Source organism: Eschrichtius robustus, chromosome 16 (genome assembly GCF_028021215.1).
Source record: "Eschrichtius robustus isolate mEscRob2 chromosome 16, mEscRob2.pri, whole genome shotgun sequence".
In the NCBI taxonomy this organism is placed as follows: domain Eukaryota; kingdom Metazoa; phylum Chordata; class Mammalia; order Artiodactyla; family Eschrichtiidae; genus Eschrichtius; species Eschrichtius robustus.
This window is the reverse complement of record NC_090839.1, coordinates 53873464-53887067: the sequence shown is the minus strand read 5'-3', so window position 1 is coordinate 53887067 and position 13604 is coordinate 53873464. Positions and strand designations below refer to the sequence as shown.

At 54.4% G+C, this 13604-nt stretch overlaps 6 non-coding genes across 6 annotated transcripts; 1 reads left to right on the top strand and 5 right to left on the bottom strand.

The window, feature by feature from the left end:
• Positions 1 to 2016: 2016 nt before the first annotated feature.
• On the bottom strand, positions 2017 to 2088 carry TRNAP-UGG (transfer RNA proline (anticodon UGG)). The gene has a single exon. It is a non-coding gene; the product is annotated as a tRNA-Pro (tRNA).
• A 913-nt stretch (positions 2089 to 3001) lies between these two features.
• TRNAK-CUU (transfer RNA lysine (anticodon CUU)) lies at positions 3002 to 3074 on the bottom strand. Its single transcript has one exon. It is a non-coding gene; the product is annotated as a tRNA-Lys (tRNA).
• A 3246-nt stretch (positions 3075 to 6320) lies between these two features.
• On the bottom strand, positions 6321 to 6393 carry TRNAK-CUU (transfer RNA lysine (anticodon CUU)). The gene has a single exon. It is a non-coding gene; the product is annotated as a tRNA-Lys (tRNA).
• A 1136-nt stretch (positions 6394 to 7529) lies between these two features.
• On the top strand, positions 7530 to 7602 carry TRNAR-CCU (transfer RNA arginine (anticodon CCU)). Its single transcript has one exon. It is a non-coding gene; the product is annotated as a tRNA-Arg (tRNA).
• A 3319-nt stretch (positions 7603 to 10921) lies between these two features.
• TRNAP-CGG (transfer RNA proline (anticodon CGG)) lies at positions 10922 to 10995 on the bottom strand. Its single transcript has one exon. It is a non-coding gene; the product is annotated as a tRNA-Pro (tRNA).
• A 1114-nt stretch (positions 10996 to 12109) lies between these two features.
• Positions 12110 to 12182, bottom strand: TRNAK-CUU (transfer RNA lysine (anticodon CUU)). Its single transcript has one exon. It is a non-coding gene; the product is annotated as a tRNA-Lys (tRNA).
• Positions 12183 to 13604: the final 1422 nt, after the last annotated feature.

Sequence of the window (13604 nt, the reverse complement as noted above, 5' to 3'; positions counted from 1 at the left end):
ACGTGGGATAATAGCCTCAGACCAACAACACGCCCACTATTGTTCTTCAGATGCTTGAATTTTGAACTTTCCCATGATAGCAGGCCCCGGTGCTTGGTGTCTGGGCTCCTGGTGTCCATCTCTTGCGCCTCGCGAAGGCGGTCCCCTGAGCTGCAGAACAGGGCGGAGGGGACACGGTTCCTGGCGGGTGCTGGGATCCAGGGCCACGGTACTCCTACCGACCTCGGGCAGGGAAGGAGGAGAGACACAGCAGGCCACTTCAGGTAGAGCGACTGGATTTGGGGTGGGGGCGGGCTCGGGACGCCGGCTGCAAATGCCAGCAACCCATCGCTTCTCCCCAGGCTAATGCCTTGGCCTCCTGACCCGGCAGTGTGGGCCCAGGCTTGACGTGTCAGAGGCCTCCAGCTGGTGAAGACGGGGCTCCTGATGCACAGAGGAAGGAAAGACCTCTCCCGTCTTCGGTGCCTCGAACCTGGACTGACAAAAGTAGCTTGTTGCGAGACTCGTGGAGATGCTTTGGTTACTGGTCCTCAGTGACATTTTTTAAACCACAGTGGGTGGCATTGAGTGGGGCTGAGACACGAAACTGGGGAAAAAGTAGATTTGAAGCCGGGGCCTGTCGCACCCTAAGCAAGAATCATACCCCTAGACCAACAAGCCACCTGACCTCCATCCTTTGGCTCTCCCCTATGATGCTGTGACACCCCGGGGGTGGGACCGACAAGGCCAATGAAGTGGCTCGAAGAAGAGACTCCAATTTCAGACCCAACGGGAAATGTAGAGCTCCCAGGACCCATGGGCAGGGAGAAAACCCAGCGCTCCCTGTGCCGACAAAGTAGGCAGCAGCCCTTGCTCTCCCCCCAGTGCGGTGGTCCCCGCCGCCTCTCCTCCGCGCTCGGACGACAAAGAGCCCCCGACCAGGAAGGGCGGCCGGCCTTAAGTCCCCGCGCCGCTCTTCGGTCACTTTGCAGGCCTCCTCGCAGCAGCGAGGGCGCTGGGGACCCGCGAGGCCAAAGCCGGCGAGGAGCTCCTGGCCGCGCGGGGCAGGCGGACTGCTCAAGAGCCGGCGGGGGCGCGCGAAGGGTCCTTGGGCCTCGATCGCCGGGACGCTCGCTTTGGAAGAAGTCGAACCCCCAAGTACTGGCACCCAGTAATTGCTCACCAAACCCCTGCGGAGTGCAGGGAGGAAACGGCCACCACCGCCTCTGCCTCCCCGCGCTGCTCCCGCTTCTCCCGGCTCCGCTCCCAGCTCCCGCCACGGTGAGATCAAAACCAAGAAAGCGAGCACGTGGGGCCTCCAACCTGCGAGGCTGACTTTGAGAGTCGCTTTCTTCTACCGACTGAATCAGCCGGCCAGCTACGGTCCTGGCCTCGAATGTCCTAGGATGGCCTGGCGGGGACGCGGGGCGCGGCCCCTAGAGTGAGGCGGGTTAGCCCACCAACCAGACCCCACACCTGGGCGGGTCACGATGCCCCTCCCAGCTCACCAGGGGGAGGAGGAAGAGGTTCCTCCGGTCCTGTTGGGCAGTAAGAGGACGCTGCCCTCAGAACAGCGAGAGCCGCGTCCAGGAGTCGGGGGTCGGGTTCTGGGGCACGCTCTGCAGTCGGTATGTCCTTCCCAGATGTTCAACCATTCCCCCACCCCTCTGGATCCATGGCGCCATTTCTTCTTTCTCTCATCTGGGAAGCCCCGGGGCCGAGCGCAGGACCCAACATTGAAGTTCTGCCCAGGGAAGCCCGGGAGTCTGTCTCTCTCTCTCTCCCTCCTTCTCCCCACCACTAAAACGCAACCTTAAGTAAGAGTAGGGCTCACCTGCGACTTGAGCAGTGACCATCCCGAGCCATAAGACCTGTACCCCTAGAGCAGCCAATAATGCACTTTCCTTCGCTGTTTGCCGGAGTCATCTCCTTTGACTGCGCGCTGATCCCACTCTCAGAGGAAGCCGTCTGCATCTCGCCGAAGCCTCCACTGGTCGATCTTCCGTCCTCCGCTGAAAACGCTGAAAGAAAAAGAGAGGGCTCGTCCGGGATTTGAACCCGGGACCTCTCGCACCCAAAGCGAGAATCATACCCCTAGACCAACGAGCCACCACATCATCCTTGCTGTGTTTTGTTTTGTTTTTTTTTTGTTTTGTTTTGTTTTTAACTCTCTCAGCCCTTCTACAGGTGATTTATGCGACTCTCGCCCCGATAGCTCAGTTGTTAGCGTGCGCACCTGTGAATCTGACTCTGTGGGTTCGCGGGTTCGCAGCCGCTGTCAGATTTCGAATCGAGGGTTAGATTATCTGCTCCATGTACGGCGGGAGCCAGAGGAAGACCGCGCAGCTGCGGCTCTCCGTTCTCGTGAGACCCCTGAAACCACGGCTTTCCTATTACACATGCAGGGAGGAGACTCGCAGCCTTGTTCCAGGGTGAACAGCTCGCCCGCAAGCGGCCCCACACGGGGACCAATCGGGGGTATCTACTCCTGGGCCTCGTGAGGGAGGGAGGCAAAACAGACACTGGAACTACTGAACAGCCCTGTATTCCCCTTCTTGATCGACACCTACCTGATCGACACCTGGATCAAGTTCTCCCTCAACGGAGCAGTGTCTCTGAGCGAGAGGAGGAGGAGGTTTGGTGGAATGGCTCATTGGTCCAGCGGTATGATTCTCGATTAGGTGCAAGAGAGTCAAATTCCTGGAGGAGCCCAGGTTTTCACACTTTCTTGTATTTTAATTGGGGACAGTTTTCCCCGAGGAGGAAAACCCTTGTCGGCCTTAAAGGGCATTGGTTCTTGCCTTGTCCTGGGAGTCTAGAAGCTGCCATGAGAAGCCCCACCCGCTACAAGGAGCAGACAACTCCGAGGGCAGGACCCAGCCCGGATTCCTCCGGTGAGCAGGAATTTGTGTGTTTCAGCTCACTGTGCCTCCAACAGGGCACATTTTAGTCGGGTGTGGACAGCTGGGAGCAGAAAACCAACCCACGTGGGACCGGAATCCACAATAGGCGCCAAAAAGCTCGCCCAACGTGGGACTCGAACCCACGACCCTGAGATTAAGAGTCTCATGCTCTACCGACTGAGCTAGCCGGGCAACTACTACTAGCTGCCTGCGGCCAAGTTTTCAAACTTGACTGGCTGTGGCCCATTCCCAAATGACTGGATGGGGCAGGTCCCGGGGTCAGCGGGGACATGGAGTCCCCTCAGGGCATTCTGTGGGTCTAGACTGCCTGGAATTCTCGGCGTCCCCAGGCCAGGGAGCAGCTGTGCCGGGTTGTGGGTGAGGCGCCTCACTGACCAACGGACGGACGAGCGGCCGGCGGCTCAGCAGCCGCCGGAAGCCCTGCGGCGTGGACAGAACTCAGGGCTGACGCGCCCGAGCTGATCCCGGGACTCGCGGCCCCGCGGCCCGAAAATGACAAGGGGCCCACATAGATGCTGTTGCTGAATATCTAGGTTAAAGTCGCGTCTCGGCTCAGGACGATGCCAGGGTCTGTTCCAGATCATGGACGTTTTCAGCTGCACGCATTGTCCTCAACCCCAACCCCAAAAGTCAGTCTGAGATCCTGGATGGTGCCGGTCACCGAGTTGAATCCGGTCTTTCTCTGGGCCTTGACACCGCCTGAGGCCCACCTGTTGACGCCAGGGTCCCCGCACCACCCTGAGGCCAGGGGAGGTGGGTGCGCCATCTTGAGGTGGCGCCAGAGATGCGGGAACCCAGCCTCTTCCTCAGAGCGATGGAAAGCAGGCCTGACCCGTGGATTCCTCCTGTCCTTGAAATATTTTGCTGAACCCTGACTCTGAGTCCAGCCGGATCACCTGGTGGGAGCAAGCCCTTAGGATCCAGAGGTAGGGGCTGCCAATCTAGGACAAGACTGTTCAGGTTCCTGCCCAAAGGGGTGGGGAGGAGTGTGAGGTGGGGAGGCAAGAGGGGCCCCGGGAACTGAGAGGGGCCTCAGGGAGAAAACCTGGGCTTCCACCAGCCCAGAGATGCCCTGCTCAGGGAGGTGGCTGGGGTGGCCTGGGGTGGGCAGACAGGCTGGAAGCTCAGGCAGGAGTCTTGAGGCACTGTTCTAAATGCTTTACCAAAAAATTAAGTAACTTAAGATCCCAACCAAATCTTTGAGACATGAGCTGCTACTATCCCCACTTTACAGATGGGTAAACTGAGGCTCTTGAAAGCCCAGGCTTGGTGGGTCCAGATCTGTGAAGTCCAGATGAGGAATAGAGGAGCCTGGTCCTGCAACCCTCCCTCAACCCTAAAAGAACTGCCCAGGATTTGTGTCCTTGACTTTCCACACTATGGGGAGGCTCAAGACCCCAGACCACAAGCCACTTGGCCGTGGAGATTTCCCAGTTCAGGATCTCTCCAGGAAGCACAGAATTCTCCTGAAACTGAGGTTCAGGGATGGAGTCTGTGCACGGAAGTATGGATGCATGGGTCAGGGACATGGGTCAGCCCACAGTGTCCCAAAGTGAGACCTGGACAACGACGGGGGAGGGGAGGGCTCCGGCTCCAGGACCCCCTCTCTTTACTCTCTCCTGTCTCAACCTCTTTGCTCTCCATCATAACGTAAGGCACCTAGAATCAGGGCCCACCATTCCATCCACACCACAAAAGTGTCCTGAGTGCAAGGGAAGGGCTTGTCCAGGACTTGAATCCAGGGCTTTTCACTCCTAAAGCTAGACATATACCCCTAGAAATCAATCAAGGTCAGTTACTTCCCCTGCCTCTCTTCCTTCCTCGGAAGTGGTGTTGCTCCCTGTTAGGTGGGGACTGTATTGTCCATTCTTCTGACAACCATTGGCTGAGCCAGGCCTTGAGCTGAGGCTGGGGATACACTGAGTACCAACTTGCCCACAGAACCACAGTGACAGTAGGACTGTGAATGGCAACAGGGTCTCCTGGATGCTGGGAGGAGTCCCTGGAGAGAAGCATCTCAGGGCTGGGGCAGGGAAGGTGGGTGCAGCAGGTGTGGGGCTGCCTGCATTTGAGAGGGGAAGGTAGAAATTGGCCCCTAAAATAAGAGAGAATCTGGCCCCTGATGCTGGGGTCAGGTTTAATTTTAAACATGTCTATTCCTTATTCCTATACTATCCTCTCTGTCACCTGGGCTCCCAGCCTCCTCTGTCCACCCGTGCAGGGGCCAGGGTGTTGCAAAGGGCTCCCCAGGGGGGCCCAGCTCTCTCTTGTGGGTCTGAACAGAACATGTCTGGAAAAGGTCAGGAGGCTACATCTTGAGGTGTCCTATGGGCTATTTTATTTTGTGGATTCCAGGTTGTTCTGGGCTCCACAATGAGATAGTAATATTTACTCATGCTGGGAGCACAAGAGTATCTGGGTGGAGGCCTCAGTTAAACCCAAAGGTCCAGAGCCGTAAAAGGCAGGTCCAAGGTGCGGTACAGGCCACATCCCTGAGATAAGAGCCTCAGTTCAGCAACACCCCCTGCATCCACAGTGGCAGCAGCCTTAGGGGGGTAAGGGGGTGTTTTAAGAGGAAGGCAGAGCCTGGTGCCCTGGAGGCAGGTAGACCAGGGAGGGTCCTCAGCTCCTTCCACCTCATTCCCATGCCTTGGGGGCCTCCAGAGACCAGGATCCAGGTGTGGGTCCCTACCAGGCTTCAGGCTCTGGCCCAGGGCGGTCGGGAGGAGCAGACTGGTTGAGTTCCTTGGGCTCTGGGGTCAGGGCTGCCGTGAGGCCCTTTGCTTGCAGAGACAGAGGCAGCAGTGGAGGAGGCTGAGGGTGGTTTGAAATCCAAGCCTGTTCCTCTGCTAGGAGCAGGAGTGTGACCACAGATCCTCAGTCAAAGGGCAATGGGATGTTAGGACCCTGCCTCCTCGGTGGGTGTCCCCATCCTACCTGGCCTCTTTTCCTCCTGATCCCCAGGTTTGGATGCTTTCCCCTCCAGCACCCTCACTTGGAGCATTCCCTGAGGTAAGACGACCCTACCACCCACCCATAGAGAGGGGTAGAATGTGAGTCTCCTTTAGTGTGAGGATGTAGGGGGCCCTATCGACCCACGCAAAGCCAACTCAAGGGTATGAGTGAGGCAGGGAGACCCCAATCAGCAGGGGAGCAGATCCTAGACCACACCCATAGGGTGGGGACCCCTCCAGGCCTGGCTCTGCCTTTCCATGTTTAAGCCACACCCCTTCCCCTCCCCCACTCCAAATGTCTCCTCTGAGGGAATATCACACCCCAAAACGGGGTTCCTTCTTCCTCCTCATAGAATGAGGAGACTGGGATTTTGTGTTTCTTTTCTCGGGAAGATATCTCCAAACAGCACTCGGGGATGTTGAAAGCCTGGGCAGGAGACAGGGATCCCTAAAATAGAAGACTCGCCCGACGTGGGGCTCGAACCCACGACCCTGAGATTAAGAGTCTCATGCTCTACCGACTGAGCTAGCCGGGCGGCGCAAGCAGAGCTAGAGCCCAGGTGACTGGCTACTCCTAACCCTTTTCTTCCCATCCTCTAAGTCCCGCAGGCGGGCACAGGCGCCGAATCCTGGAGCTCAGTCTCCCACTCGTGGCCCAAGTTCCAGCGCAGCAGAGGAATGTCGGGGCCCCGATCCCTGGACAGTGGCCCACTCACCGGAGCCTCCGCCGCAGACAAACCGGGTCCCCTTTGCCGCGTGCTCCGGTGGGGTGGTTTGAGGTCTGGGGTCGCTGAGGCCGCAGTCTGGAGTCCGGAATCCGAGGAGCTGCGACCTCCTCTCTCTTCCTCAGCATGATCCCGGGGCCAGGTCCTGGGTCCGAGCCTCAAGGGCGTCGTCGTGGGACAAGGTGCCGCGCCGGTCCGAGGACGAGTGCAGAGGTTCTCCCCGCACCCCCACCTCGGTCCTTGTCCACAGGTCCCAGTGTCCTTCCCAACAGGGTCCCGCTGTCCCCCCGCGCCTCCAGGCGAGACGAGCGGAGGGTGAGGGACACTTACTCCAGTTGGAAAAATCCGAAGCGACCCCCTCCCCTGTGCTGGGCACTAAAAAGGGGAGACCTGGTGGAACTCCTCCTCCTGGAGGGGGCTTCGGAGCCTTCCCGGCTTGCCCCACCTGAAACAGACAGGGTCTGAAAACTCCGGGATGCCCAAGACTCCATTGCCCCCAAGGCTAGCACCATACCCTTAAACCAAAAAGCCAGAACGAAGATGAGGGCTCCCGGTACTCGGTCACCCAGACTCCCACATCTGGGGAAGAGGCGGAATTCTCCGCTCCGGAGGAGGGAACCTGGGGGAAGTTTCGGTTCCGATACCCCCAAGGGGAGGGTGAAGTTAGGCTCGGTGTTCTGGGGTCCGGGGTCCAGTCCCGGAGATGCACACGCAGGGCGGCTTCCACCAACGGCCCGGCTCCCTCTTCCATCCCCACCAGGCGCGGCGGGGACTTGGGCGGCCGATGAGCTGGGGACGCCCCAGGACCCAGCGGGACCGGGCACGGGGGTGTCCGAGATGGGCCCTAAACAAAGCAACCAGCACAGCAAAATCCTGGAACAGACATCGGGCGCCGGAAGCGTGGAAGGGGGCGGGTCCTGCACGGGAAGCCAGCTACCAGGTAGTGCGCCCCGGTGGCCTAATGGAGAAGGCACTGGCCTCCTAAGCCAGGGATTGTGAGTTCGAGTCCCACCCGGGGTAATAACTCACAATTTTGGCATCACTATGCTGGGGTGGCTTCTGTCGGCAAAATCTGTTGTCAGCCACGTCTCTGAGAGCTGCACCTTCTAGGACCCCCGAGGTTAGGGGACGGGTGTTTCTTTACACCCTTGAAGGTGAGGAAAGAAGGGAGCTGGGGTCACATGGGGCTGAACCCACTGAGGCTAGCTGGGGGGTGAGGAGCATCTCACAGAGGTGCAATATCTTTAAAGTTCTGATATGTATTTTTAAACTATCTATCTAGAATGTTTACATTTAAAAATCAATGTACATCTTATAGACTAAAAAACGACCATATGATCACCTCAATACACGCAGTAAAGGCATTTGATAACACCAACCTCCATTCCTGATTTAAAAAAAAACTCTCAGCAAACTGGTGTTGAGGGGTAGGAGAGAGAGCAAGGAGCTATGAGAAAACTTTTGAGGATGATGAATATGTTCATTATCTTGACTGTGGTGATGGTTTGGGTGTACACAAATGTCAAAAGATATTAAATTGTGCACTTTAAATGTATACAATTTATTATATATCAAAACTTTAAAAAGTTGAAGTATAATTGATGTACAATATTATATAAATTACAGGTGTACAATATAGTGATTCACAATTTTAATGCCGCAGAGCAACTAAGCCCGTGTGCCACAACTACTGAGCCTGCGCTCTAGAGCCCGCGAGCCGCAACTACTGAGCCAGCGCGCCTAGAGCCCATGCTCTGCAACAAGAGAAGCCACCGTAATGAGAAGCCCACGCACCGCAACAAAGAGTAGCCCCCCACTAGCTGCAACTAGAGAAAGCCCACGTGCAGCAACAAAGACCCAAAAGTAAATTTAAAAAAATTTTTAAAGGTTATACTCCATTCATAGTTACTATAAAAATTGGCTATATTCCCTGTGATGTACAATATATCCTTGTAGCTTATTTTGTACATAATAGTTTCTACCTACTAACTCCTTGCACTTGTGATACCCTTCCCCCCTGCCCTCTCCCCACTGGTAACCACTAGTTTGTTCTCTATATCTGTGAGTCTGGATAAAACTTTTTTTAATGACCACAGAATTATTTGACACTCTTTCCACTGAGAAGTGGCATCTGTGTCTCTTCTCCCTGAGCCTCAGTGGGCTGTGACTTCTTCATACAATAATGTATGGCAGAAGTGACACTGCAGAACCTCCAAGGTTGAATCATGAAGGGGGATGCAACTTCCATCTTGTTCAGTAGAACACATACGTGGGGTTCCAAGTTGCCAAGTAAGAAATTCAATTAGCCTGAATCTTCCATGCTGTGAGGAGGCCCAAGCCACATGGAGAGGTCATGTGCAGATGCTCCATTCCACAGCACCAGCTGAGCTCAGTCTTTGATTCATCTCAGTTCATATGACAGATATGTTGTAACAGGGGCCTCCAGATGTTTCTAGACTTCAAGTCTTTGCAGCCAGGCCCCAAATTTAACAGACATAAGTTATACCTGCTCTTCCCTGTTGAATTCCTGACCCACAGAATCAATGAGCATAATAAAATATTGCTTTATGCCACTACATTTGAGAGTGTTACATAACAATAATAACTGACAAATAATAACTATTAAACTAAAAGATGGCAAACATATTTAATGGAAGAATTTTGAAAGTTTCTCTCCATGAATTCTGGAACAAAACAAGAATGCCTCCTATCACATTTCAATTTAACATCTTATTAGAGGTCTTAGTGCAATCAGGCAAGAAAAGTAGTTAAAAGGTATAAATAATGATTGGAAATAATTAAACAATACTGCCATGATTCACAAAGGAGTTGCCTAAATAGGTAGAAAATCCTACAGATTACAAATAATAAAAAATAATGAGTTTCATAATGTAACTGAATCTAAGCTTAATATACAAAAATGTATTTTTATGTAACTGCAAAACATAGAAAATTATATTCAAAGTGATATAATTTACAATAGCATCCACAAAATCAAATACCTAGCAAAAATTCTAATGAAAGATGTGCCAAACCTATCTCAGAAAAATATAAAACACTATTACGATAAATTAAAGAAGACCTTGTTAAATGAGGGGACACATCATGTTCATGAGTTGAAAGACATTATCGTAATGATATCAAATCACCCCCAACTGACCTACAGAATCAATATTAGACCAATCAAAATCCCAATCGCTGTTTTTGTATAAATTGACAAGCTGATTCTAACACTTATATGAAAGTGCAAATGACCAACAATAACAAAAACAAATTTGAAAAACAAATTTGGGAGATTTACACTCCTGAATACCAAGATTTATTATGAACAGAAATTATTTTGGTCACAAGGGTAAACAGACCATGGAACAAAGCAGCGCAATATTAGAATCACAGGTACTCAGATTCTTGATTTGTGAAAGTTTGCACTACAAAGCAGTGGGGGAAAGGAGGGTCTTTTAAATAAATTGTTCTGAACCAAAACTGTCCCCCTTTAACAGATGGTGAAATTAAGGCCTACAGGGCTAAACGTCTTGAGTCCAGAGCCTGGGTTGGGAGGAATGCGACCCCCCCTCCCCCCGCTGCAGGCCCTAAAATGGAAGGGAATGTTTTTACAACTACGGGTTCGGTCAGCATTTGGACCTGGGACCTCTGTCCCCAACAACAAAAGTCATGTCTCTAGCCAAGCGCAGTCCATTGTTGAAGGTCACAAAAACGAGCCACATCTGTCATTTAAACTCATCTAGCAGCAGATCTTTTTTTAAGTCTTTAAATTTAATTTTTTTGGCCTCGCCGCGGAGCTTGCAGGATCTTAGTTCTCGGATCAGGGATCGAACCCGGGGCTCCAGCATTGAGAGCGCGGAGTCCTAACCACTGGACCGCCAGGGAATTCCCACAAATTTAAAAAATACAAGTAAAAAGGTAAAATTAAGTGTAATGTATTTTAGTTAACCCAATATATCCAAAGTATCATTTCAGCACGTAATCAGACTTCTTACTTTTTTTGGACAAAGGCTTCAAAAGCCAATGCGTATTTTTACACTTAAAGCAGCAATCTCAGTCGGACCAGCCGGAGGAAACCAGTGTCCAGCCGGAGAATAGCTGCCCTGATCGAAGAACTCAACGTAGCTGCTTTTGGGGACTGGGGCGTTCAAGGGCTGCCTGGACCTCTGCGGTTAGGTTCCCCGGCCTGGGGTTGGAGTGGAGGGACGCGGAGGCGCGGGGCCCGGGTCAGCAGGGGTGGGCCTGGAGCGGAGCGCAACACGCATGGCCGGATGAGTCTCTAGGCTCGGTCTCTCATCCTCGAGCTTTAAAACAGCGAAAAACCGAGACAGACAACTGGAGCTCGTCCGGGATTTGAACCCGGGACCTCTCGCACCCGAAGCGAGAATCATACCCCTAGACCAACGAGCCTCCCTAGTGAACCATATCACTGTGCTTCCTACACAACTATTCCCATCGCCCCGCCACTAGGGTTTATTCCGAAGTGGATTGGGAGGAGCACTGGAGTCACGGCGGGGAGACCCAGGAAACCCAGGCCGGCAGGGGCAGAAAGAGGGGTCCGCTAAGCCCGGACAGGGCGGGGGGGATTGATTCCTGGACCACAGGGGATTGATTCTTGCCCCAGGGGAGAGAAGAGCAGAAATGTGGGGGCGGGGACGAGAGGCTTGGGTGACCCGGAGAGCACCTTACTCTCCAGGGGAACCCGAGCCTCAGGCTGACAGCCGTGGGGCTGTGGATTGTGGCTGGGGAGCAGGCAGGAAGCAGGGGACCGGCATCAAGTAGCCCCTGGTCGCCTACGGTGGGGCCCCTGCCCTAGAATCTCTAGGAGAGGAGGAACAGGGGGGAAGGAGGGGAAGGTTCCGCTTTTTGCGCCGGGCTCCAAGGCTGCCAGCCTGCGGCGGGGAGAAGAGAGCTCCGATAGAGGATTCTGGCTCTCCCTGTTGATCCCCAAAGCGCCGCAGGGTGGGCGACGACCCTCTTGGGAGCCTCCTGCGGTTCGGGCAAATCCTTTCCGCGGGAAAAGTAAGGCAGAGTGTGGTAAACAGTGGCTGGCTCGTTTGAATAATTCAGTGGGTTTTAGGGTGTAGGGGCTGTCCCTACGGGTCTAATATCTGGCCCTGGGTGATTTGGGGCAGGGGAAATATTGGCCTGGTGTGTGAAAGTTAGATAAGGAGTGGGGTCAGGGTGTGGACTGGAAATTGGTTGGTTTGCAAACTGTTTACTTTCTCTAGAATTAGCTGACCCTGGGGTTGGCAGTCTCTTCCTAGCCAACAGGCCCCTCCAAGAGGTCAAACAATCATAAAAAAAAAAAAAAAAAAAAAAAAAACCATACACGTGCCTTCACCCACTTCACCCTGTCTCTCCTTCCTTTACCAAGCAAAGGTCCCATGCCTTCTCCGGAGCTCCACGTTGGTCTGTAACCCTAGGCTCAGGCAATGGTGGGTCGAGGTCCTGGAATTTGTCCAAGGGTCTTGTGATTGGTCTGGCGAATCTGAACTCCCTCAACCCAGCTTGGCAAAAGCTGCGCCCAGCGTGGGGCTCGAACCCACGACCCTAAGATTAAGAGTCTCATGCTCTACCGACTGAGCTAGCCGGGCAAAGACAAGAGCAAGCTTTGACGCCCTGCTCCTCAGAGTCCCAAAGGCAGGTCCTGCAAAAAAACGGCAAAGGTGCAGCTGCCCCCGGAGTCGGCCTTCTGGCGGCTGGACACAGTCCTTTTCTGGAACTCTGGACATCCAAACCCGGCACCACGCCCCCACCCTGCCCGCCATTCTCAGCCAGCTGTCAGCGGACAGGGAATCTTTCACCTGGTGTTAAAGTGGAGTTTTTGGCGTGGGGCCATTAGCCACAGCCCTGGGTCGGCGTCATTCAGGGTGGTCCTTGGGGGTTGAGGATGGGGGCAAGGAACAGCCTCTCTCGAGGATCAGGGGAGCCTGGGTTGACACTCCCTCTGCTTGCATAAACCCAAACCCTAACTCAGTACCGAGCCCCTGCCTATTTATGGCTCCAATTCTTTTAAAATGACCCAAAGAATCAGCCCCCTCCCACTCCTCTGCGGATCTATGTGCAGGGCCACAGAGAGGCCCACGAAGTCCCAGAGGGGAGGGCTCATTGGCCAGTTCTGTTTGTCCCATGGTAGAGTCCTCGCCTCTGTGACTCCACGGAGCCACAGCCTGCCCAAGACCACCAATGTCTTGGGAATATAATGGAAAAATCCGAACCTGGCCCTGGGTCCCACCCACAATGGTTCATCTGTCCAGAAGGTCCCTGGGGGAGGGGCACATCGTTTACCATTCCTGCTCCGCTAGGAAAACCGATCCTGGGTGGGATTCTGTTCCTGACCTCCCTCTACTTCCCCACAAAGTCCCAGACTCTAGAAAAGCTGCCGCTACTGAAAAGTCAGAAGAGCTAGACTGAATGAGGACCCTCTTACCCCCTCCCAGTCCCCCACAGAACCAAGGATGACAGCCCAGCCTTAGCAAAGTAACCAGAACACCCTCGTCCCAGCCTCGGGGGTCTGTAGGAGGAGCTAAGTTATGCCGATGTCCAAAGCTGGAGCTCCATTTGCCCCAAACCCGGGCAACAGAAACCTTCTCCGAGACCCAACACGCAGCCCCTGCTCCTGGTGGAGCTGGGGCTCACAATCCCCGGCTTAAAAGGCCTGCCAGACCCCTTTAGGCCATGGGCCTTCCCCCCACAGCAAGGTTGTGTGGTTCCCCTCCTTCCACCCTCGGACCCTGCAGCAGCCCCTCTTCCAACGTGCACTCCAGTCAACCCCACCCACTCTGCCCTTCCCCCATCTCCCCCTCCTCACTCTGCCCCTGTGTCAGGACTTGAACCAGCCTTCCTGCCCCAGCCCGTGACCCCTCCCTTACAGGTGTGTGCCTTTCCGTGCCCTAAGATCACCGTCTCTCGGGGTGGGGCTGGTCCCCACAAATCTTGTCCCTGCAGAGTTCTCAGCGCGGGGCCTGGCTAAGGATCCGGCGCAGGGAGTTTGTGGGATGAATGCAGAATGGAGC